Here is a 23,547-nt window from a genome sequence, read left to right as displayed (position 1 = left end):
CGCGTATTCTCTGTTATAAAGCATCGGCTCTTTATGAATTCATTTTGAATTAGATGAAGATTGAGTTCAGTCTTATCGCATGTATGCTGTGTCTAGGACTTATATCGTGGTGCACGATACAATAATCGTCCCCAGATCCACCTGCTTTGTAGTTTCGAAAGTAGAGCAACCCGTTGCCCACGAATACATGTAGCGAAGTTTCAGCACTCTTTGTGCCCAAGTAGTTACTGTTGGGTGCCCAGTTTCAGATTCAGACTAGATCGAAAATACGTGTTTCAGGTTCAGAGTAAAGTATCTTCTATCATCTAATCTGATTGCAGCCTTTATTTCTAGTAGTTTACATCAGCTGTGCACGAAACAGCCTGTTGCTCTGGGTGATATGAAGTGCTGTGTAGCAGTACCGTTGAGGTGCACTCTCTTGGGGGTGCTCTGTGCTGTCCTTGCAGCTGTGGTACCAGGACCTGATCGGGGAAATCAACTGATGAGATGTTTGAGTTGATGCATGGTAACTGTACTGGTGCTAGCCAGCTGCCATGCATCACCCCAGAAGGGGCTACACCTTGATGGTGGTTGAGAGGAGTCATCCCCTCCCCATACCACTGCCATTTTTCAGACGTTGCTTCATAAATACAGTTCAATACGGTTGCTGTTGAATTAACCGTACCGTAGTACATTTACATTTATTCTTTTTGCAACTCACAAGTGAGGCAGAGTACAACACAAGCAAAAAGCCATATAGAAGTCAACAATATTAGAAGTACTGTATGACCAAGTTTCGATAGTTAGCTAGAGAGGTACAAGCTAGCTGGTAAAGACAGGAGTGCATTAAACCATAAGCCGTATGAAATATTGCATGTGAGTAGGGCATTGTTATCTAGCAAAGAGTCCATATTCCACAGCCACCTCAGTGACCCACCCCCCCGCCAACCCCCCACCCCACCCCACCCTATGTGCTGCTAGGAGCTCGGGACGGCTGCAGAGAGCGTGCTGCCCGCGCGTGGGAGTCGAGTTACTCCCTCACGATCCGAGGGTGAGGGTGTACACAGAGGTCGCCTCTCGCTCTGCATTAAAGGCACCTGTTTCAAATACTTTCCCCTTTGTAACTCAATCACATGTCAGACAGGGGAAAGGAAAACAGTTTTGGCAAAGCCCAGTTCTATTTTGAATCATCCAGGCACACTTTGCCACATGAAGCCATGGAAAATGGCAAAGACTGTTTCATAAAGAAGAGAACACGAGTTACTCCGGAGTCACGCCAAGAATGTTGTACGTTCACAAGGATCCTGACATCTTTCACAGCATACTGCAATGTCACCAGCAGCATTAGACTACATTAAGAAAGGACCTGGTAATCTGACAAAATACTGATGGTTACTGCTTGTACATACTGTATCTTGGTTGATGTCTCAATATCCAGAGCAGTGAAAGCTCAACACACATGGGGATTACAAGTAATTAACTAGAGAGTGCTGTGTAATTCATTCAAAGGATGATATTAGAATTGCCCAACATTGTTTTTTCTTCCAGAGTATTTCATTTGTACACAGACGGTGCCAACATTGACTAAATCTGTTTGTTTTTCTGGCTGTCCAGGACCGGGAAAAAGAATTGGAGCTCAGGAAATCTGCTTATCGTGTTATGCGATGTCAACAGCAGCCAACCTCATTCATTTAACACATCGCCATGAATAACAAGCAGGCAACTCTAAGAAGCTAAAATACTCGTACGTTGTTTCAGTGGCGCTTGTCAGTAGAAGTGAGCAGACATACACAGTAGAGGAGGAGGGAAAGAGTAGTTAAAGAAACATGGCAGAAGGCAGAACTTTTCACATTCATATTCATCCCATTCACCCATTCTTTACTTTCACTCCTTCATCACATTCATCAGGTTGACCTCATCATCACAGTCACTTTTTCATTACACTTCAGACTTTCATTACATTGAAACCTTAGCACACCAGTAATAGCATGAGTGCGACAGTGCTACCACCCTACCCCTGACATTTTTCCTTTCACAGACAAAGCGAATCATTTATGTCCTAAATCAGATGTGCCTTGACCTGCGTCTCTTGTTTGGAAAATAGCCTGGACTATAATTGCGAAGGTCCAGCCTCACACTGCACATTATAGCTGTAATGCTCTTTGGACCTCATTAAGAGTCAGTGGCCAAATCCCTTGCAGAGCTTCTGTTCCGTCACTGTGTGTGGATCACTGAAGGCAGAGGGAAACTGTGGGGAGGCTATCTGGGTATGTATGCATGTCTGTGCATTGTGCTGCCTCATCAGCTGTGTGGTTGCTTGATATAACTCTTCTTCCTGTCTCTCAAATGGAACATTACAATCCCTCACTAAATATTCGAAAATTACTAAGATGAAGAGGAAAGAGGAACTCCTTCCTAAGAGTCTGGTTAAGCAATCTTTAAGAAATCATATGTCTATACCAATGTAAGTATGTAATGATTTTTAAATTGTCACATAAAAGCAATCACTCAAGTAGAATAAATCCAGAATCTGGTCCACATGGGGCAAAAAAAATAATAATAGTAATAACGAAGGCCAAGTTTACAAAGGTTGCAAGCTGACTTTTCATTATGTCTTACTTACTTTTGGCCACAAGCAGACAGGACCCAGCTCACAGCTTCTTAAGTGTGATTGAAGCTCATTTCAAGTCAGAGCCAAGAATGTATAATCTTGGAGCTATTGTAAGAATCCTTTTCTTCCAGGAGAGTTACAGTATTAATGTTTTTCTGAATTGTGGACTGAAAAAAAGTGAAACTCCAGCCAGAGCTGAGAACAGCAGCAAAGCACCCTACCCTGCTACCAACTGGAGAAGAGAGAGACAGGAGAAAAATACACCAGTACCAGAAGGCATCGATTCTTTAAGAGGGAATTTTGTGGGAGTATAGTCTCCATACACCCATGCACACACACAGACACACACACATATACAGTACCTGCACACTGCCATGATATGACAGGTATCAAGGGAAATATTAGTAAGTTTTGGAGCAGGGGTATAGCAGCTATAAAATCCAGTGCTACTGACTGCAGTTGTTTTTGCATATCTCTGTTTTAAATTTTCAAATGTTCTCCCATAAACAAATTATTGAAGCTGTAAACAAATGCTGAGCTTATTCACCCAATCATGAGAGCCGCCGTTTACTCTCACTGCCTCTGTCAGTCAAATAGAACTTAAAATAGCACTCTAAAATATGTGCAAGATTGTGTGTATGTGTATACTTACCATTGTCCTCATCTTTGATAGTACCAGAACAATTTAACTGATTCTCAACATGACACTATTGCTATTGCTATAGGCTATTGCTGCCTATTAAACACATAGTCAGAGGTACACATGGGTCAGCAAAAGCATATACCCAAATTCAGTAATGTCCGAAAGATGTATATTAATGTGATTATAAATTTTTTTAACATTATTTTTGCACTGGTTTTGTATAAATTTTTTTGTAAGGCTGGAGAATGAAAGTGCTGATTCTCTCCCTCCTTTCAGAATTCTGTCAAACTGATAGGATGACAGGCATGTGAGGAAACTGGAGGTATGAGACAGATTGGATATATGACAAAATTGCTCTCTGATTGAATACATTCATAATTTCAGCTCTTTAGACTGTCTGTGGGTGTCTGTGAGGTGACTGCTTTAAAGAAAGATTAGAATACTGAAAGCGTTCGAAGAATGCGAACATCAACCACAAAAAAAAAAAAAAAACCGTCCCAGCCAAAACAAACTGGGGCTAAGAGTGGACTTGGAGACGCCATCCTCCCACTCCAGCTTTAACACTCAATCTGAACTCCAAAAGTGACAGAAGAAAATTTCCCCTTTTGATGGATAACTGTAATAGATGTTAGGACCAGACAACACAAATGGGCTGCCTCACATATATAAAGGCATATAAGATACAGACACATTAAGCTGGTGTTCTTTACAAAAGTGGATTCGCACACAAGGTGCTTCCAGAGAGTTGTGCCAATATAGACATGAAAAAATTCTTTGATGTTACAGAATATGTCCGGCCAGTCCTCCACACATAGTCTCTGAGTGACCTGCTCTGGGTGCCATGCATGGGACAGAGGGGGGGTTCGCTCTCAGAGCCAGTTAAGCAGTGCTACAGAGAAGCATAAACATTCATATGGTGTGTGAATCGCTCTACTTTTTTAACATTTCAGAGCGGCAATAAATTTAACCTCCTTTAAAACCACAGAGAAACGCACTGCCAAGCCTGGCCTCAACCATGCTGCAGACATTTGATATCATTTTCAGCTTAATTTACCCAGAGCAGGACCCGGCCCACGCTGGCCAAAGAGTGGGGCTTTGTTTCTCTGGAAAAAAAAAAACCCTGCTTTTCTGACTTTGAAAGGCCAACCAGAAGAAAAAGCGGGGAGACTGGGGAAGACGAGGAGCTATTCCGTTCACTATAATTAGATATAAAAAGATGCACGACATGAGCTGGATTCCTGGTTAATTGACAGTTTGGATAAAGTGACGCTTGCATCCCTGTGTTGCTCAATCGATAATTTGAGCCTGGAGGGCAAAACAGCTAATTATATTGACTCGTTACTTTTGGAATTTGGCTGGTTAATAGTCTTAGGTCTGGTTATGTAAAGCAAGAGCATCCTAGTGTTCCAGAATGATTTCACCTCAGTACCCCTGGCCAGCCTCACCACTACAGAGAGACTGACTCTGACGTGAGGCGTAATGGTGTGCATGTGTGTCTATGTGTGTGTGTGTATGTGTGTGTGTGTGTGTTTATGTCGCAGTGTGCGTGCTGGATCTGAACTGGAACCAAACAATGAAGAATCTAAAGCAGAAAGGGACTGTGCACTTTTTCTCCCTCTGAAACAGTACCCTGCATGCGTGTGCACGTAAAAATAAAGAATGAAGAAAGGGACATAATTATACTCAAACAAACACACTCATAAACTCAACCTGGCAGACTTTCCTGGTACTGTTGTATAAGCTGTGGAGACACACACACACACACAAATACACACACACACACACACACACAGAAACCTGGGGAGGTAAGAAAACAGCCAGAAGTGTGTGCTGTGTATTTTTAGACATTCTCTGCTCATTATGGGCCAGGGACTGAGGCGCTTGCATCCCACCCAGCACAGCCCCCAACCAGACACCACTTTCAGGGTCTGTTGGTACACTATAGTCCCAGGCTTCGGCCTGTCTTCAGTCACAGCTGCTGCAGATTATACTGAGTACATGCTATATCTCCCACCGTGTCATCACTCTCCAAGGACCTGATAGACGTCGTGTAACCGACAATAATTACAATTTGCTTATTATAACGCAACTCTATTACCGTGGCTTAATTTGGTTGGCACAGCTATCTGGAGTTGTCAGTGGCAAAAAAGGTGAGCTTCTTTCCTCTTTGTCATAAATATTACCATTTGAAAGATGCTCTGCTATGCATTTTAATTTCAACTTGAAATATGAGGGAAATTTTGTCATAGGTGCTGAAGGAAGAAAACTGACAAATCATTAAATAAAGCAGAATAAATAAAATAAATCTGACTAATCTTTATTATTCAGAGTAAAAAGTCAAATGGCAAAACATTAGGATGGAACGCCACCCTGGGGATTATGAAGTTATGATTTCACATGCTGTAATATTTAACATTTTCTGCAAAAGGAAGGCAAATCCATTTTGGTTCACTGTTGTGTCTTTCAGTGCTACACATTTTTTCAGTCTCAATGAAACATGGAAGGTCAGTGAAAACACAAGCCCTGAGCCTCCAAGGTATGCACCGCCCACACTCAATTGTGGGCAATGAGAATTCAGCATTGTTGTGGTTTGTGTATTTTCCCCACCTCCATTCCTGTAGGATGCTCTTTAGAGCTAGAGGCTGTTTGTCTGGCGACAGGGTCCTGATAACTTGCTCGCCTGGCGTCAGGCCGGTAAGTACCACATCTCCTGTCCGAAAACCCACCAAGCGATAGTGTCTCTGTGGAGACAGGGCCGTCCGGCACCAGTTTACCTCCCAAAATAGCCCTGATCCTGGCCCAGGGCTCCTCCAGTCTCGCAGACAGGGGCCTGGAGAGGGCTGGCAGAGGAACAGCATGTCATCAGCTCTGCTACTGCTAATGGCAGAGATAGACCAGCTATCAGATCCGCCCAGGAAGGGGCAGATACAGAACGCCACTGTATCAACCGTCCACCCCCCTCCCACCCCCCGGCCAGACTGGGAGCCCCCTCAGACGCCTCTGGGGGGGCTTGGGGAGATAACGCTTGTCTGGGAGAGGTACTGTACTCCACCCACTCACCACTCTTTAGAAACCACTGTTCTAAGTCTGCAGGGAGGTCAACACCACAGCAAGTGTCTCCCAAGCACAGCCTGGCCCCTGCCTGTCTGTGTGTGCTCTCCTTGAACACTCATCTGTTCATTCTTTTCTTGGACGATTATCTTCATGCTCCATTTCTTGCACACATTTTGTCCTCTACATGATTTCTAGTCTGTCTCAATTACAGCAAACCCAAACCTTCAGTCAATCGATGATTTATTAGCTACCAAAGGACCATATATATTCACCCTTTCCAGGTATTCTCTGAGTACCACAGTGGCAAATGTCAGCTAAGTGTTCTCTCCCAAACAGGTTCTTTTGTGCCAGCACTGTCTTGGTGGTGCTGAACAGTATGGAAAGCATGTTATTTGCCGTGCCCCTGGCAGCGTGCTTTTGACAAGGCTGGCCCCCAAGTTACTGCGGGGTGGAGGCCACAGCCTGGCCTGTGGAGCATGCCTCTTTCATTACATGCCTCCAGCCGGCTGTCTCCACCCAGAGAGAGCGGGTGATTTAAGCCATGCTGGTTTGGTGGGGTCAGCGTCGTGACCTCCTGCATCTCCTGGAGGATATGCTCAGGGTGGTGGTGATGGGGGAGGAATGGAGGTGTGTGTCTGCGGGGAGGTCAGTTGTTGTTTCCATGGACTGAACACCTCCCTGAAGACTCAGTCGCTCGGACTTCCACTGAAAAGCCTTTATCATCAACCCCCACACTCCATCCTATGCCATCTCCAGCCATGAGAAATATATCAGGAAGAGGAAGAGAGGGGGAGGGAAAGAGAGAAGGAGAGAGGGAGAGACAGACAGAGCAAGAAGGGAGAGAAAGGGAATATTTTAAAGCATGGACTGATAAGCAGGACTCCACTGTGGCTGCGCTGGCCAGAGAAGATGAGCATGAACAGCGAGTACAAGGACATGTGGTCATGACAGGAGGCGCCATCCTCTCTATCCCCCACCACAGAGTATTCATGGGAGAGACAGTGACATTACCACATGCACATGGAGACATTGACAGTTTGATCTGAGTGGAGCCAGACCTATAGGGGCCGTATGTAATGGGTGATTGTATCTCACTCTTGCTCCAGTTTAACTCCATCTTTACCAGTTTTCTCAATAATCAGATGTTCTCACGGTGTTACTGATTGCTCACTGATATGTTTCTTACCTTTGGAACCCTATTCCACCCAAATAAAGGATTGGCTTGTTTGGGGAATATCAGATAAACTGATAAAGTGAACTGACAAAGGCAACTGTTTGTCAGACGGGGGTCTTGTGACCACCACACTGACAGTATGTCTCCCCACCAGCTGGACTATACACGGATAGCGGGGCTCACAGATATTAATGAGGGTAGGAGCACAGTCTTGGCCCTGTGCTGACTCCACTCACAGTTCAGCACAAACCCATTTTTTAAACTCCACTCAGCTTTCATTATAATGGGTTCCCTTTCACTTTTCCTGGTGGCATTTATTTGTTTTTCTTTGCAGCCCTAACCCCATGCCACCCCCTGCCTCTCTCCCACCCCCATCCCCCCCCCACCCCCGCTTGCTCCGGGAGAGGGGTCCTGGCTGGCTCGCCGGCTCGTTCATCAATATCGCCCTTCGAGTAGAAAAAAAAGAGCGGTAATTAATGGAAAGGAGTCCATGACAGCAGACTGTGTTTCCTGGAAATAAACAATTAATCTTCATTTTCCACTGTTTGTGTAGTGTTGAGGGAAGGGGGGAGGGGGGGGGGGGGTAAGCCCTGGATGATGGAAAGGGTGTAGGGAGTGAAACAGTGCCCAACTTACCCCAGAACTAAGCTATCTTCAATTACACCATCCTCCTGACATTCACAAGCACAAAACACCTCTAACTGCATTTACCCCCAAACCAGCACTTTTAAAACCCTGTAACAGTCCCTTGAGGTCCAGATTTCACGACAGTCTGACTCTTGTTCTGGTTTCTACTTGAACATCTTACACAAAACTGTGAGATGACATGCTATATCAGTAGCACATTACCAGTGACGCCAAACTGAGCATGTTAAACTGCTAATGTAGAGTTGCATTGATTTTTAAAAACAAATTTATGGCTTTCTTTAACTACAACCCATCAACAACAAATAAGGAAGAGAGATCTTTCAACATATCTCTCAGGGGAGCCCTACATCTTTATACACCCTGTGGTTTATGGATTCTGTACAACAGTAAGACATGGGAGGAGATCATTACTCCTGGTTGCACGAAGAATAATAAATATAAACATACAACCTATAACTATAAAACATACCAATATGGAACTTTAATTTGTCACACCTGAGAAAGGTTGTGGAAGTACTACCATGAGCACAAAGGTATTCCCACACTTGAATTCCTAAACCTTCAGTTGTTTTTCAGAGTGATCCCTGTGTATAAACTCTGAGTGACTGCCATTTTGAAGCCAAGGTTTACCGCGCGTCATTGTGTTGAAAATAGGAACCAAGTCTTAACTTTTCATTACAATTAAAATGATTTTCTGTGATGTTCAGGATTGTCATCAAATAGAGAAACCAGTTCAGACTACTTCTAAAATACAGGCTCTCTATACTCTCCTGTTTGTAGCTCACTGGCCACTTCTGGTTTGGGGATGATTGCCCAGGCAACCTCTCAGTGCAGCACAGATTTCAGAGGTGGCGTTCAGGGAGCTGTTTGTCAAGTTTTATGTGCGTTACTGAGGGGAAGCACGCAGAAGAGGTGACTCAGGACCTCATTCTCAGAAACAGAGCGAACTGGAGGGAGCACCCTGAGGGAACGGGCATCATTCATATCCTTTGCACAGCCACAGCGGATTCCTGCACCAAGGCAGCCTTCCCCTTCATCCGTGTTACAGCTGGATCTTTTATGGAAGCGTTTAGGTTACGCTGCTTGCTTGCTCTAAGAGTGCTACACAAAAGCGCTGCCCCGGCTTGGGACTTCAGCCCGCAGCCGTCCGGTAACAAGCTCAGTCGCCTTAGAACTGTGGCGTTCTGTTGCTTGCGTTTTTTTAGCGGAGCCCATTCTTAAGGGTAGTGGATTCATACTCCCCAGAGAGCGTGTGTGATACTTCCTGCCCACGGTGTCCTTTTGACCTGTCGTGAACAGTGTTACTGTGGGGATTTTCTCAGAGGCCCTGTGCTGTGCTCCACTCCAGCTCTGCCACATTCAGCACGCACTCTAAAGTCAACAGTCTAGGCCTCTCACCCATTGGCCAGTACCTGATAGAACCATCTGATTGGACACTCTGTATATTTACTGCTGTCCTGGTGGCGGTGGGGGGGGGTCTTGCCTGTCTCCTCTCTCTTTCTTGTGTTTACTCTCTAAATAAGTCTCTGTTTAGACTGACAAAAGTGGGGAGTGAATATCTAAGAACACCAGGAAGGAAGTGTGTGGGGAAACAGAGGAAGGGGAAAGGAAACTGTTAGCGATGGAGGCCTCTCGTGCCCCCCGTGGTTCCTGATTACAGCGGAGCCGCGGAACGCCTGGCGCCATCGGGATCGGCCGCATGCTGCCGGTCAGGGCCGGCGGCGGAGCAGGAACGGCGAGTCCCTGAGAAAGATTAGTGAGCCGCCACAGCAGTCCGGCTGCCTTCCACTCTTCACAGACTGAAGATAAACATGCATTACTCCCACACGCGCTCTCTATACTTCAACATTTTACATCACTGCAGTACACTGCTGGCCAGTTTTGATATATAATTCTTAAGGTAAACATATGCACACAGATGGCTTCAGATGAGGCGTATTTACAATAAGATTTGCTGTGTGTAGCATTCATAAAAGAAATGCTTGTGTGTAGAAATCACGTGATGAGCACATTAAACCCGATGCCTCAACGGATGAGTAATTTTTCAGTTATGAGGAACGTGGTCACAGGAATGAATGAGTAATTTTATAGTTCACAATGAACGTGTTAATCATAAACTCTGAATCAAGCACGTATGAGTGGTATCTGTGTGTATGTGTTTTTGGAGGGTCGGGGGGTGAGCTGGTATATTTGTTTCAGTTTAAACTGCTGCTCCACAGCTGATTGACTAGCAATCGCCGATGCAGTGCAAAACGTAATGATATGATGTACATGCACACCCCTCCCTGTCCCAGCTCTGGTTGCGGCTGATCTGGACCGGCGAGGACAGAGGCTGTAGGTTAGTGCTGGGAGCCCAGAGTGGCCTGCCTGCCTGCCTGCCTGTGCAGCACTAACACCGGGCAGCAGAAGCAGCACAGACCTCAGTGCAGACAGGAATCAGGCCACAGGAGAGTCTGCTCAAGCAAACACTTTCCCGTGTGCTTCATGCTGCAGATTCAGCATGTATGGATTTCCATACAATATGCACACATCTGTTGGAAAACAGGGAGCGTTGCTGTTTTATGTGAGTATAGGGGCACTGATCTTTGCTTTGGAGTGCCATGAAGGGATTGCGCTGGGCCGTGAGGCCGAGGCTGTTGACGGCCCGTTCTGACGGCACAAACAGGGAAAAAGAGCGGAGAGGCGGGTGGAGGAGGCTGTGAACAGCTGACATGGAAAGGAAGAAGTAAGAGGATTTTTACACTAAGAGATAGAACCGGTTTGGTTAATTGCACTCGGTCTGTCTGAAAAATTTCCTTTGTTTGAATCTTCTATTCACACACTGAAAAAGGCTGCAAAATTTCCCATGACTATCGGCTGCGTAATCATTCCTGCCTGTCTCAGCATTCCGAATACGCCTCTTTAATTTCACATAAGAGCAACGTTTACGCGCAGAACGTCATGAAAGAAATATGCTAAATTATAATTCAGATCATAACATGCATTTATGGAGATTGTAATGATACATATAACACATATGGTATGCTGTGGTTCCTTATGAATAAACGGTTCATGTTTCGTAAGTGCCAGAATTTAGGGAGGAGCAGACTGCTGGGAGACTGGCTCTCGGTTCGCTGAAGTCCGCTCCAGATAGATTACAGGAATGGAACTGGGCGAAAGCAACAGAGATAAACACTCATGTTAGCTTTTGCTGTCTGCTGTCAGTTTTAAATGCCGGGAGAGTGCCAAAGCCCACATACATTAAAGTGGTGCAGCAGCATGCTATGCTAATAGCTCACATCTAATTCAACATACCACCACTGGCACTGAGAAAGGGAGAAGAGCTGCAGCAACAGACTGAAGCGTGGGCTCACCAATGAGAAACACACGGCCTCATTCGTCCTTCGGGAGGACTTTAACTGTCTCTTCAGCAATCTGTAGCAGCAGGAAAGGCCTGTTTCTGTGCCCTCTTTGGGGCTGATGTGTCGTAGGGTTGATGCGGCTTTGTAAGAAAACGTGCGTGTGTGTGAGTGCATGTGTGTGTCTGTGTGCATGTGTGTGTGCGTGTGTGTATGCGGGTGTAGTCAGAGACAGAGGCACCCAGACTGGCATATCCTGTCTGCCTGTGGGCTCTGGAGATCTCTCTGCCCTCAGTTATGCAAAAAGCAGAAGCGACACTTCTCGTCCGCGATTTGCTTGTTTTGTGCTGCACGGTGCATTTAGCTGCCAGTCACATTTGCGTGCCTCCCGACGACGTGACGCTGTGGCCGTTTGCGTCAGTCGGCACGGCGACGGTATCTAATGAAAAGACAAAGAGCGAGGAGGGGTAGGAACTGGGGAGCCACGGGGGCTGGTCTGGAACTGGGGGGGCGAGGAGCACGGGTGGCAGGAGTGAAGAGAAAAATCAGCAGCACAGACTCTAAACAGGAAGAGCGTGGCGTCAGCGCCGGCCAGTGATAAGAGCTCTGGCCTCCGTGCACAAACACAGTCACTCTGTCCCCTTACCCACAATGCCCCAGGACAACCGCCCCTCACAGATGGGACATTTACAGACTCCAGGGCTTCCAAATGGCCGCCAGGCGCCAACGAGCCACCATGGGGCTGAGAGTGAAGGCAATGCAGGCCTGTATAAACCCGCTAATCTCATTGGGGCTCCTTTCAGGCACAAAAACCACAGATATTGTATTTATCACGGTCAGATATTCAACTCCTGCTTATTTCTATCCTCCATTTAGGAGTTTCTGATACTGGCTATTCCAGCGCTAACTATGGATTTTCTGTTTTGGAACATGCTCCTTCAAGAATGTTCACAACGTGCCAGGAAATCAGAAAACTTGCAGCATCATTCATGCCAGAGACTGAACTTTCAGTGTAAAGCATGTGGAACTGAATATCTGTGCTGTAACTGTCCTAACTCCAGACCAGCTAATTAATAACAAAACCACTTCAATCCCTTCTTTACTTTCCATAATGGTGTCTGACTGGGTAATTGCCAGATTTTTTTCTTTACTTTTAAAATATGTTTTGCATGACATTTGTAACTCTGTTACTCTCCCCCTCAATCAGCCACTTTAATAGCACAAAGGACCCTGCTGCTGACAGCTATGGCCCACGAGGATTATGAATTTTGATTCCTAGCTATTTTACATCCCATGCCTTTTGATGCTCATAACAGCAGTTATGTTTAATGCACAACACCAAAATATTAGTTACTTTAGTATCAGACAGGGCTTATCCAAGGCAATTGAAGCTTATTTCATTTCTTTTATTATATATTCACAGCGCTGAGCATGTACTGATACGAATCAGGCTAAATACCTTTCTTTAAGATCAGCTGTACCGCACTTGGGACTTGTACCTGCAGTTCCCTGCTTAGGCCAGACGCTTAACCCTGCACCACGCTGACACCTCATAATAAAGGAAGCTGTGCAAAATCCCACACAAAACCCAGGCCTCCCACAGGAATAGTACCCACTGTGTCATTTGTGCCATATCGAGAGAAAATAATTAACTCCGCCGTGGAGAATGGGCTTCAGGGAAGGTCAAAGGTTAGGGAGGAGGAAGGGAGAGCAAGGATAAAATAGGGTCGCTTCCAAAACACAGACAGCCCGTGAAATCGGCCTACAAAAATCCATCCCACACAGAGCATGAATCAGTGGCAGACCTGCCACCAAAAAAACAACAGTTCAGACCATCTGAAACCTCCAGTGGAGACCCTTTCTAAACTGCACTAAGATGCATTTTGTAGCACACATTCAGTTCAACACAGTGGAGCAATACTGTGTTAGCAGAAACCTTGCCACATGTACAGTTATCATTATCTCAAATAGTTTCCTACCAAGTGTTCCAGCCATGGCGACAGAGCAGGAGCGGGCTTGCCTCTGTGACACTGTGTGCTGTTCTCCTTGTTTCCATTGGACAGTGTTCAGGGACCCCACTGTGGCTTCCTGTCCTGTCGGAGTCTGTGTTTGTGGTTGGATATCCTGAGCCCAGCGTGCGGCCTGTGAATTCCCAGCGTGCAATGTCACGTTCATGTGACACGAAAGCAAAACTGGGGAGGCTGCGAGGGTTGCCGTGCTGACAACGCCTCTTGGGAAACGTGGTGACCTGTGTTCTGCACCACTCAATCCATTTCTCTCACATGCTGGAAACATTGTTTTCAAGAGTTCACTCGGCACTTGGAAGTGAAATCCGACACCATATCAAAAGAGACCCTCTAGGGAGAGCATGCTCTTTGAACGTCAGGACCTATTTTGATTGCATTAGCGGGATAGTTTCTACACCCGGTCCAGAAACATGAAATAGATGATAAATAACAGTTCAATAAACAGCATCTGAGAAGAGAGTCTAGTGAGTACACACACGTCTGGATCTTTAGTAACCCACCCCAACAGGAATCAAGGATTCAAACTGTGATTCAAATTCGGTTGGTTACAAAGAAGTGTCTCCCAGGACAGAACAGAGTGAGAGGGAGTGGCGGGGTCAGGCCCAAAGACAACACAACAGTGTAGGGATGTTCTGGCAAGAGTTCAGAGGTCATTCCACTCCTTTCTGATTAACCTTAAAACCTTAACCTTTGACGCTTGAGGTCTATGGAAAAACAGCCAATCGGTGAGCTGAAAACACGCTGTGATTCCACAAACACCTCACAAACACGCTGTCCATTCTCTTGTTGTTGAAGCTTTGAAAATGGTCGTGTTCCTGAAAGAGCAGTTCCCTCAAAGTGACAACAATACCTTTGTGTTACCACTAGGTGGCAAAGAAGGCCATCTACCAAAGCAGCTCCCACCCTGTCCTCTTCTTGTTTTACTTCACTTTATCAGTGTCGCTTTTTCATGACAGAAGCTAGAGGCAGCATGTCTAAGATCCTGCTTTCATGTCTTGATTGAATGAGAGAGCAAGAAAGAGAGAGAGAGAGAGAGAGAGAGGAGCGGGAAGCACAGCCCCCACCAAAACCACCCAAATGTCTGTGTCTCGCCGGGCGTCGGAGTGACTTTCCTTCAAGATAAGGAACGGGGGGAGGGGGGCATAAATGAAAGAGTTTGGCCGCCCCGTTCAGGAAGGGGCTGAGACAGCGAGAGGCCTGGCTCTGCTGTCTCTGACGGTGGCGTGCGAGTGCCCTCCCTTTCTCATTCCTCCCTCTCTCTCCCCCTCTCTCGTTCCTCTCCCTCTCTCTCCCTCTCATTCCTTCTCTACCCCTCTCTCTTGCTCTCTCTCTCCCTCTCACAGGACTCTCTCTCTGTCTCTGTTTCTGGCTACTGATTCTCTCTTAATGTTTTAACCTGTAATTCCATTCATTTTTCCTGTGTCATTTTCTAATCACTAAGAAAAACTGTATTTAATTTCAGAATCAAAGTTTTCAATTCGAATCCCTTCCCTGATTTCATCATGCATTCATTTCCTATTCAACACCACTTTGCACACCATTTGTGGAGTAAGCACCATTCTTCCAATGTTAAAAACATAGCTATAAACTGTGGGCTAATGCAAAGACAATACAACCCCTTCATGGATGTAAAAAATGAAAAGCTAAAGATAAATCCATGTTCTATATTAGAGGATCAGACGCCTCCTTCACACACCTTCGATTAACTTCTGCTGACTTCAGGTGCGATAAGATGAATGCAAATTTTTCATGCTGTGACAAAGCACACCTTGGGATGGGAGTCAACTAAGCACAACCATGCTGCCAATTATTGTTATTCACTCAAATACACAAGCACAGAATCCATGAGAGTGAGGACAGTATAATTACTCCAGTCTGAATCAACCTGCCATTAAACATTAAATTATACATTGCACATGCATGTGTCTCTCATAGCTCCATGCAACACGCCGCAGTGTGAGAGTGTGAGAAAACTGCGTTCTCAGTGGTAGCCTTAAGGGGGCACATGTCATTTGATTGCAGTGGGACCCCAAAAGAGATGTTCAGTTCTGCATCACTGTGCTTTTTGCATTTTTTCCCCTACCATCTTTCTGCACACTTCCCTCTGTGGATCAGTAATTGCTACATTTAAGGCCCATAGGCACCTTGGAAACTACACTGATTACCTAATGACTATATTAAGACGGTATATAATTTCACAATTAAACTTTATAATAGAGACCTGTCGGAGCTGAGCTGCTAGGCCTCCGCTGATTGGTCACCCCATCGGAGTGTTGACTCAGACTGCTGGGGCCAGGCTTGGTGTCCCGGTGTTTCCCACGCCATGGAGCCTGGTGCCACGGTGCTGGGCGGCTGTGTTCTCGCCGTGGATAAACAAACAATGGCTCGTTTAGCGTGTCTGTCCTGCTGATCCCCCCCCACTGTCGGATACAGTCAGGGCCCGAGGAGACAGACACCCTGGCTGCAGGTTTACCCCCACCCACCCCGCTGATTCAGTCTCCCAGACCTGCTAATCTTTCCCCTTCTCATTTTTTCTCTTTTTGTCAAAGAAAGGGCAGAGCCAGTTCATTTCAGAATGAAAGAGAAAACTGGCACATACACAGGGACCAGGCAGGACAAGGGCAGGAAGAGTACGCTGGCCCGAGGGCGTCAGAGCACACACACACAGACAAGCACTCACACACACACACACACACACAGACAAGCACTCACACACACACACACACACACACAGACAAGCACTCACACACACACACACACACACACTTTCTTACTAAGCAAAAGGGGAACAAGATGTAACAATGAGGACTCAATTCTTACTATGAAAATATTTATATTCATTCAATACAATAAGCATGGTTTTATCACTGGGTAAGAATGAAATAAAAAACTTTTGATTTCAGCATAAAGGGGGTCTACTGCAATGGAAATGGGGCTATTACAGTTTTTCTTAATTGTGCACACACATTCCTTGAAACAATATCTCTCAAAACTGTTAACACAATACTCAAAACAATTTGTTGACTCAGTAAAACCTCGCAAATCCTGTACATAATTAAACACTTCCTTCAAAACAATGATAACACCCCTAAAAATCTACATCAAATCTGCATCAACATATATACACACTTATCACCATATGAACTGCAGTATGAATGAATGCAAGTAAAATGTACTTGGAGTTTTATAGAAGTGGTGTTATGATGCATGAGCTTCAGTTTTTTTTATGTTTGTGTGTCCATTTCTAGTGACAGTATGTAAACAACTGTAAATGCAGAGCTATGAGGATTACAGTAACCACTGTAACAATGTGTCAACAATAAAGCTTATCAGTTATGAATGTGATGTAAGGTTTAGCTTTAGCAGAACACGACAGCCAGGTTATTGCTGTAATGGACAACAAATCAAGGTTTCACGCAAAGAGGAATATATTCTGCGGTGAAATCTAATGAAAACGAGTATCTCTTTGGAGGCCTTCATTAAACACTAAAGGAGGACCAACAACCACCTGAATAAAACTGAAATCAGCCACAGAAAGCACCATTGTCAGGAAACACCACAGTTTTCGCTGGGAACTAAGAGATACCATTACAGGTACAGACAACATTTGTGACAGCAACCCTGAGCAAAAGAGCAAGCTTTACAAACCGGCAATCTTCGCTACACTGACTGTCTCCCTGCAGGGCCAAACTCTGCCCTCGGTTTCTGTGAGTTTTCTGTTCGATCGTCTCACCGGTAAGCGCTGGCTGTCGTTTCGGGCTGCTTTACGAGTGCACGCGTTTGCGGTCGCGTCAGCTCAGCGCTGCTGACCTGTGCGGATGCCAGCGCACGGCTCACGTTTCTACAGCTGTTCTCTGCGTGTGCAGACCCCTTTCTGTTATAATTACCAGAACAATGATCTGATTCACAAGTTTTCGTACTTTGCTTTACGGCTACGTCATTGGTGTTTAATGTGGATTGACACGACGGTTTCCGAACCTCCATCCAGTTAGGGTCTAACTCCTGACAGTGAGCACTACCAAACACGTACTGTGATGCACAGCAAAAACCATCTATTTATTCATCTATCAATTTACAGTATCGATCTACCTATCTATCTATCTATCTATCTATCTATCTATCTCTTTGTCTGTATATATAATACCTATTATATGATATATATGTATATTTAAAATCTATATATGGGTTCTTTTTTGTTGTTATCACGCATTGCTATGACCTTAATCAAGGAAGGGGGTTGTTGATATTGTAGAAAACCATAACAATGAAGACCCCAGCCTCACCCCCACTGCTAGTAGTCATGCTTCCTCTGCAGGGTGGAACCAGCTTCCAGGAGAAACGTGCTTCATATCACGGCTAATCACTTCTGAATCTGTCCCCTCTTTCAAAGGCAGAGGGGTTGCAGGTCAGAGGTCAAAGGCCAGATCGGCACATGCATGTTCCCCTGTTTCCTGCCTCTGTTCTGAAGCCTAAGGTGAAGGGGGCCCCCCCCCCTCATACACCGCAGCATTTGGAGGCCCCTGTGACAGAGCACACGTCCACAGGTCAGAGGCCACAGCTCCAGACAGGGGATGCGGGGAACCACTTATGCTATAGCCCTGAGGTAGCCTCTCTCACCTATCACCACGCCTTACAGCTCCTTTCTCTTTAATCACCAGTAACAGTGAGATGTGCCTGGTAACGGCTGCCAACAGTTTGTTCATTATTGGCAAAAAAACAATCAAAACATGTGGCCTGAAAATGACATTGTTTCAGTAGCATGACATTAATAACAAGGGAACAAGTGTCCAAACCACATGAAAAGGGAATTTGCGCCATACATACTAAGCCAAGAACTGCAGAGAGGATTGACAGTTATTGATGGGGTTCTAGCAAACATTTATGGACAAATCATAGATGTAGCTAACTGGGTAAGTAACCAAGGTAACTGATCTTGCCATTGAGTCAACAAAATGCTAACTATATTGCTAGCTTCCCTTTCCAGCTGCATGTCTCAGAATGTGTTTACATACAACATCACCTTGCTGGGTAAGACAGGATAAGGTACAATGGGGTAAAGTAGAGAAAGGTGAGGTAGGGTAAAGAAAGGAATGATAAAGTCAGGATATGGTAGGATAGAGTACAGTAAGGTAAGGTAGGGTTAAGGTAAGGTAAGGTAAGGCAGGGTAAAGTAAGGTAATGTAAGATAAGATAAGGTACAGTGAGGGAAAGAGACCCTGTGTAGGGTGGTCTCGGTGGACAGCAATGAGGCAGTGCTGTCAGCGGTTCTTTCACGGTGTCACAGTAAATTCCATCCCTATCTGTGCAATAAACTCCATTACCTCTTATCAGCCTCCAGGCATGTTCCATACGAGGCCTCTTTTTCTCTCTCTCCTTCTACCTCTCTCTTTCCGCCTCATTCTCCTACTCTGTTTCTTTCTCTCTCTCCATGTACCTCTTTTTCTCCCGCCTTTTCTGTCTCTCTCCCTCTACCCCCCCCCCCGCCACACTCTCTCCCCTCCCTCCCTATCTTATAAACACACATACACCCATGCACTCACAGACACAGACAAGTGTACACACACACATGCATACACATGAGTATACACATATAAACACAGAACTATATACATAGAGACAGAAAGTCATACATATGCAGACAAAACTGCTACTCAAATAGGTAGTGAATATTTCCAGAAGCATATTGCATGAACCACTGCAAACCTGCAAAACAAAACTGCAAAACAACATAAAATCAAACTGACTGATGACTAGATAGAGTGCAAAACTGAGCTTTTTATTTGAGAATCTGGAGTCCCAAGAGTACATGTTTTGATTTCCAGCTCAGAATAAATTCAACTGAATCGGACTGGCCCTGTGAAGGAACCTGTCCTTTCCAGGATGAGACAGGGAACACAAAATGAGAAGAGCCTTGAGCAGCCTGAAGTAAAGGCAGAGCCTGGCTCTGCTGTGAAAAACGCACACCAATAAAACCTGTTCAGATGCTCCTTTTGAAAACCAACCTCTGTGTGGCTTTACACTCTTCAAGGGTGCTGACTCCGAACGTGAGGGTGAGACACTGCTGAGATCTGAGTGAAGCCTTGTTTTAAACTTCTCGCAGCAGAGGGACAGTGTGCATGTGCTCAGTGGGCACGGCTGAGGCCTCAGTGCCATCCACAGGGCAGCCTGTAATTACACAGGGAGCTGCTCCAGGGCTGGGCCCAGTGCACGCTGTGCTCCGCTCCTAGAACCCTCTACTTAACCCTGTTCTAATGTATTCTGCTTTACTTTACAATGAGTCACACACACTGTCTTAGCCCGAATCCTGGCAGGAAGTCTCAATTCTACATAAAATTAATCAAAGCACGACTGGAAAAGACTACTCAAAAAAAAAGCAGAATGAATCTGGACACGACTCTTTCTTAAAAGAGCGACACTTTCCCAGGGAGCACAGAGGAAGCCCTGTGGCAGCGGTGTGTAACCTGTGCTGGTGCTCGACTTGGCGCACTGCTCCTTTAAAACCAGCTCATGGAAAATGCACAGCCCACAGCACTGAATCCTGGGAGTTTATGTGTTCCTCTGGCATTGGCTCACACCGCTGGGCCTGAGAAAGTATGTACATTCCGTGTCAAAACCACAGCACTGGTAGAAGTACAGAGGAAAGAGTCTGCAGCGAATGCCTTCAAACTCTACTCTTTCCCTTCTGTAAAACCTGTGTTTATCTGTCTGTACTCAGTCCATGTATGTCATTTATATATATGCATATTTCGGCTTCATACTAAGATGCAGAGCACATTTAGAGAGCCACATTCTGTGCAGACTGCAGTATGAAAAAATGTCCACATTGACGCACACATCAGTCTTTTCATCAGAGCAAGAAATTACTGTGCCAAAACTACGGTTAAATCATTACACCCTGATATTTACCAACGCATAATCGGAGGAGCAAAGGTTTATTGACAACCTACAGAGACACCAAAGACAGGAAAAAAATTATAAGAAGGAGACAAAAGCATCTTTTACCTTCTGATAAAGCTATTTGCAAAATAAAAACTCATCACTAAAACAGAGTTGCTGCGGAAACAAGGGCAGGTGAGCTGAGTGATTGAGTGGTTGGCGTTTGCATGTGAGTCAATGTGACTGCCCTCACTGGGCCTGCAGAAGGAAACCACGGTCACCCGGTCATGTGACCGTATCACGTCCCCGTACTCTCTGCGGTCTCAGACCTAGAGCAGGTGAGAAAATATTGCACTTTCAAGGCGAAAGCGATACTTTTTGGTGTGGGAAATGTATGCTGTCATCACTGAACCGAGACATGAAAGTTTCCCGGCTGAAATGTCTAGAAATGGAAAAAAAGGAAAAAGTGACGAGTTCAGCTCAGTTCTCTCTGAGTTGTTCTTTCCTTCTCCCTGCCCAAAATCCACACCATCCAAACACACACAGGCACAGCACAGGAAAGACTTTTATACCTCCTTTGTAGAGTAAAAATAAAATTATGACATGCAGAAACGGTCATTGTGTGCATTTTGGTTATTCCTTTAATGTTTGGAAATTGAGTTCTAGCTTGTTGCATTTAACACATCATCCAAAGGGCTGCACAACTCAATCACAACACATGACTTCAGTGGGAAGTGGGATTATGCTTGCTGTAAAGGGAAGCCTGCCCCCTACTGGTCCAGTTGTGACACCATGAGCCAGGCATTCCCAGGAGGTTTCCTGTTCCATTTACAATTACATTTAGACATTTAGCAGACACTCTTATCCGGAGCAACAAAACTGCATAGACAAAGGTTAGGCTAACAGCAGAGCTGATAGTAAATCATCTGCCTCATCCAAGTGCTAACCAGCCAAAACCCCTTTTAGCTTCAGTTATTAGGCAAGAAAATGCAAAATGGTGGTGTGGCACAGCTGCTGCCAACTGAAGAAAAAAAAATCTTGCTGTCTAAATCTAGCTCTGATTGGCGTGAACACGGACACTCTTCATGTATATGAAATTCAAAACTAACAGAGAACAAAAAAACTGTGACAGAAATAACATGTCATATTACAGAATAATAAACAAAAAAGACTCCACAAATGCTACAAGACTGAGGGCCCAGCTGAAAAGAGCACAATGGAGAAAAACGCTCGCAGATATGACATTTCACAAAGCATCTTTAAATCATATGGATGCATCATGTCTAATCATCAGTGTATGCTATCAGCTCATCCAGATGAGATAAAGATCAGTGGGTCTGTGCAGCACCTACCCTGAAATGATGAACAAGGAGTGTTCCCTACCTATCTTCCCTGCGGCCCTCACCCACAATGCACCTGGAATGCAGTATGTGTGTGTGCGTGTGTGTATGTGTGCGTGTTACCTCAATAAAATTGGACAAAATAATTAAATTTGTGTGTTTGGGATTGAGTAAAATAAGGAATATTACATTTTCCTGTTTAGTAGCACAATATTGCAGAACAATGTAGAAAATGGGTAAGCCGCAAGATGAAAACAAACTATAAAAGCCAAATCATTCATATGGGTGCATGATCTCAGCATTAGCTGGGATGCTAATGCTGAAAGGGATTAGTGCAGAATGTAAGCTGTATGGGGTTAACGGGCTGGTCCAGCTAATGGCACAGCAATGCATGTGACACTCCAAAGAGAGACTCCTCCATCTGTGTTTGGGAGAGGTCCTATCAGGAGAGCAGTGGGTGGCCAAGGCACAACAAATAAAGTAATATAATCATTTATTGATCACTATCAGAATCTCCAAAATCCTCATCATAATCCTAGGAACTGACTGAGTCAGGGATGCTGACTCAACACCAGGCATGTCATCAGGCGGCTAGCATGGCTAGTGACCCATTGAGAGACCAAGAAGGAGGTTTACCAGAGCCGGCATATTTATTTATGAGATCCTGCTCCATGCAAAGAAGAAAGGATTAATACCCACGGACTGTTATGTCGCTCCCAAAAAAGGTGTTCCATAACACAGTTGGGTCAATGCCGGTCCCCTTCAAGTCTCCATATCACATGAAAAACACTTTGGATTTGGGTACACTACTTGAGTTTATTTTGCTTTGTGAAGCTTGGATAAATTAGCCAAACATGACCACACTGACAGTCATCCAGGCATTAGCCCTGCGCCCCCTTTTTGACTGCACAAAGACTGTGTTTCTTTGTTTTTCTTCTTCTGGGAGATATTGAGCTCACTGGCTGCCAGAGCTGTGAGGCCCCAATTCATGTATAGGGTCTGATCTATGAATAAATATCACAATATATCAGTCACAGACAACATATAATAAGCCATCCTTACTATTTTTATTATTTATACATAAAATTTCACTGACCACAGCAACTCATGACACTGTGCAATCACAAAAGAGTAACATTTGTTTAGATGTGTGCACCCATTCAGGAATGCAGCCTCTTTGCTTTATACATGCTGGCATATGACAATTGCAACAGTCACAATGCACAGAAAGGTGTTATCATTTCCACCATGACCAGACTGATGTAAGACTACTAAACATGAACATATGGCATGAGGATGACAACAGAGTTATCCTGTAAATTAATCCTGAAATTTTGTAGCATAAAAAAAATCTCTGAAAGAATTTTATTGAGCTCAAAGTCTTGGATGGTTCTGATCCTCGTGGCATTCAGTTCTGAACAGGACACTAAATTGTGCCAAAACACAGCTGCGATGGCCGGGAATCGAACCCGGGTCAACTGCTTGGAAGGCAGCTATGCTAACCACTATACCACCATCGCCTTACAGTTTTGGGAGAAATACATCATTCACTGTACTTTTGAAAGTAACAAATTATAGAAATCGTGTTAAATCGATTGTTAGATGATAAGTTGTCTGGTATTATAGTATCATTTACACTTAAAAAAAAAACAATAAAAGCAGATGAAATATATTGAGACACGTAGCTGTGTTATATTACTTTACGATGAGAAATATATATGGGTTTTTATGGGCTTTTTATTTTTCTATCAGTATATCATCAATTAAACAATTATTCGAATAGACCGCCTATTGAAGACACACCGCCACGCTCCACTTATTTTTAACTACCATTGGCACTGATTTTCTTTTTGCACA

At 44.8% G+C, this 23,547-nt stretch overlaps 1 non-coding gene across 1 annotated transcript; it reads right to left on the bottom strand.

Annotated features, from left to right (window-relative positions):
• Positions 1-23,138: 23,138 nt before the first annotated feature.
• Positions 23,139-23,210, bottom strand: trnag-ucc. Its single transcript has one exon. It is a non-coding gene; the product is annotated as a tRNA-Gly (tRNA).
• Between the last annotated feature and the right edge of the window lie 337 nt (positions 23,211-23,547).

Source organism: Megalops cyprinoides, chromosome 13 (genome assembly GCF_013368585.1).
Source record: "Megalops cyprinoides isolate fMegCyp1 chromosome 13, fMegCyp1.pri, whole genome shotgun sequence".
In the NCBI taxonomy this organism is placed as follows: domain Eukaryota; kingdom Metazoa; phylum Chordata; class Actinopteri; order Elopiformes; family Megalopidae; genus Megalops; species Megalops cyprinoides.
Note: the sequence above shows the minus strand (reverse complement) of the source record. Positions and strands in the feature narration are given on the sequence as shown.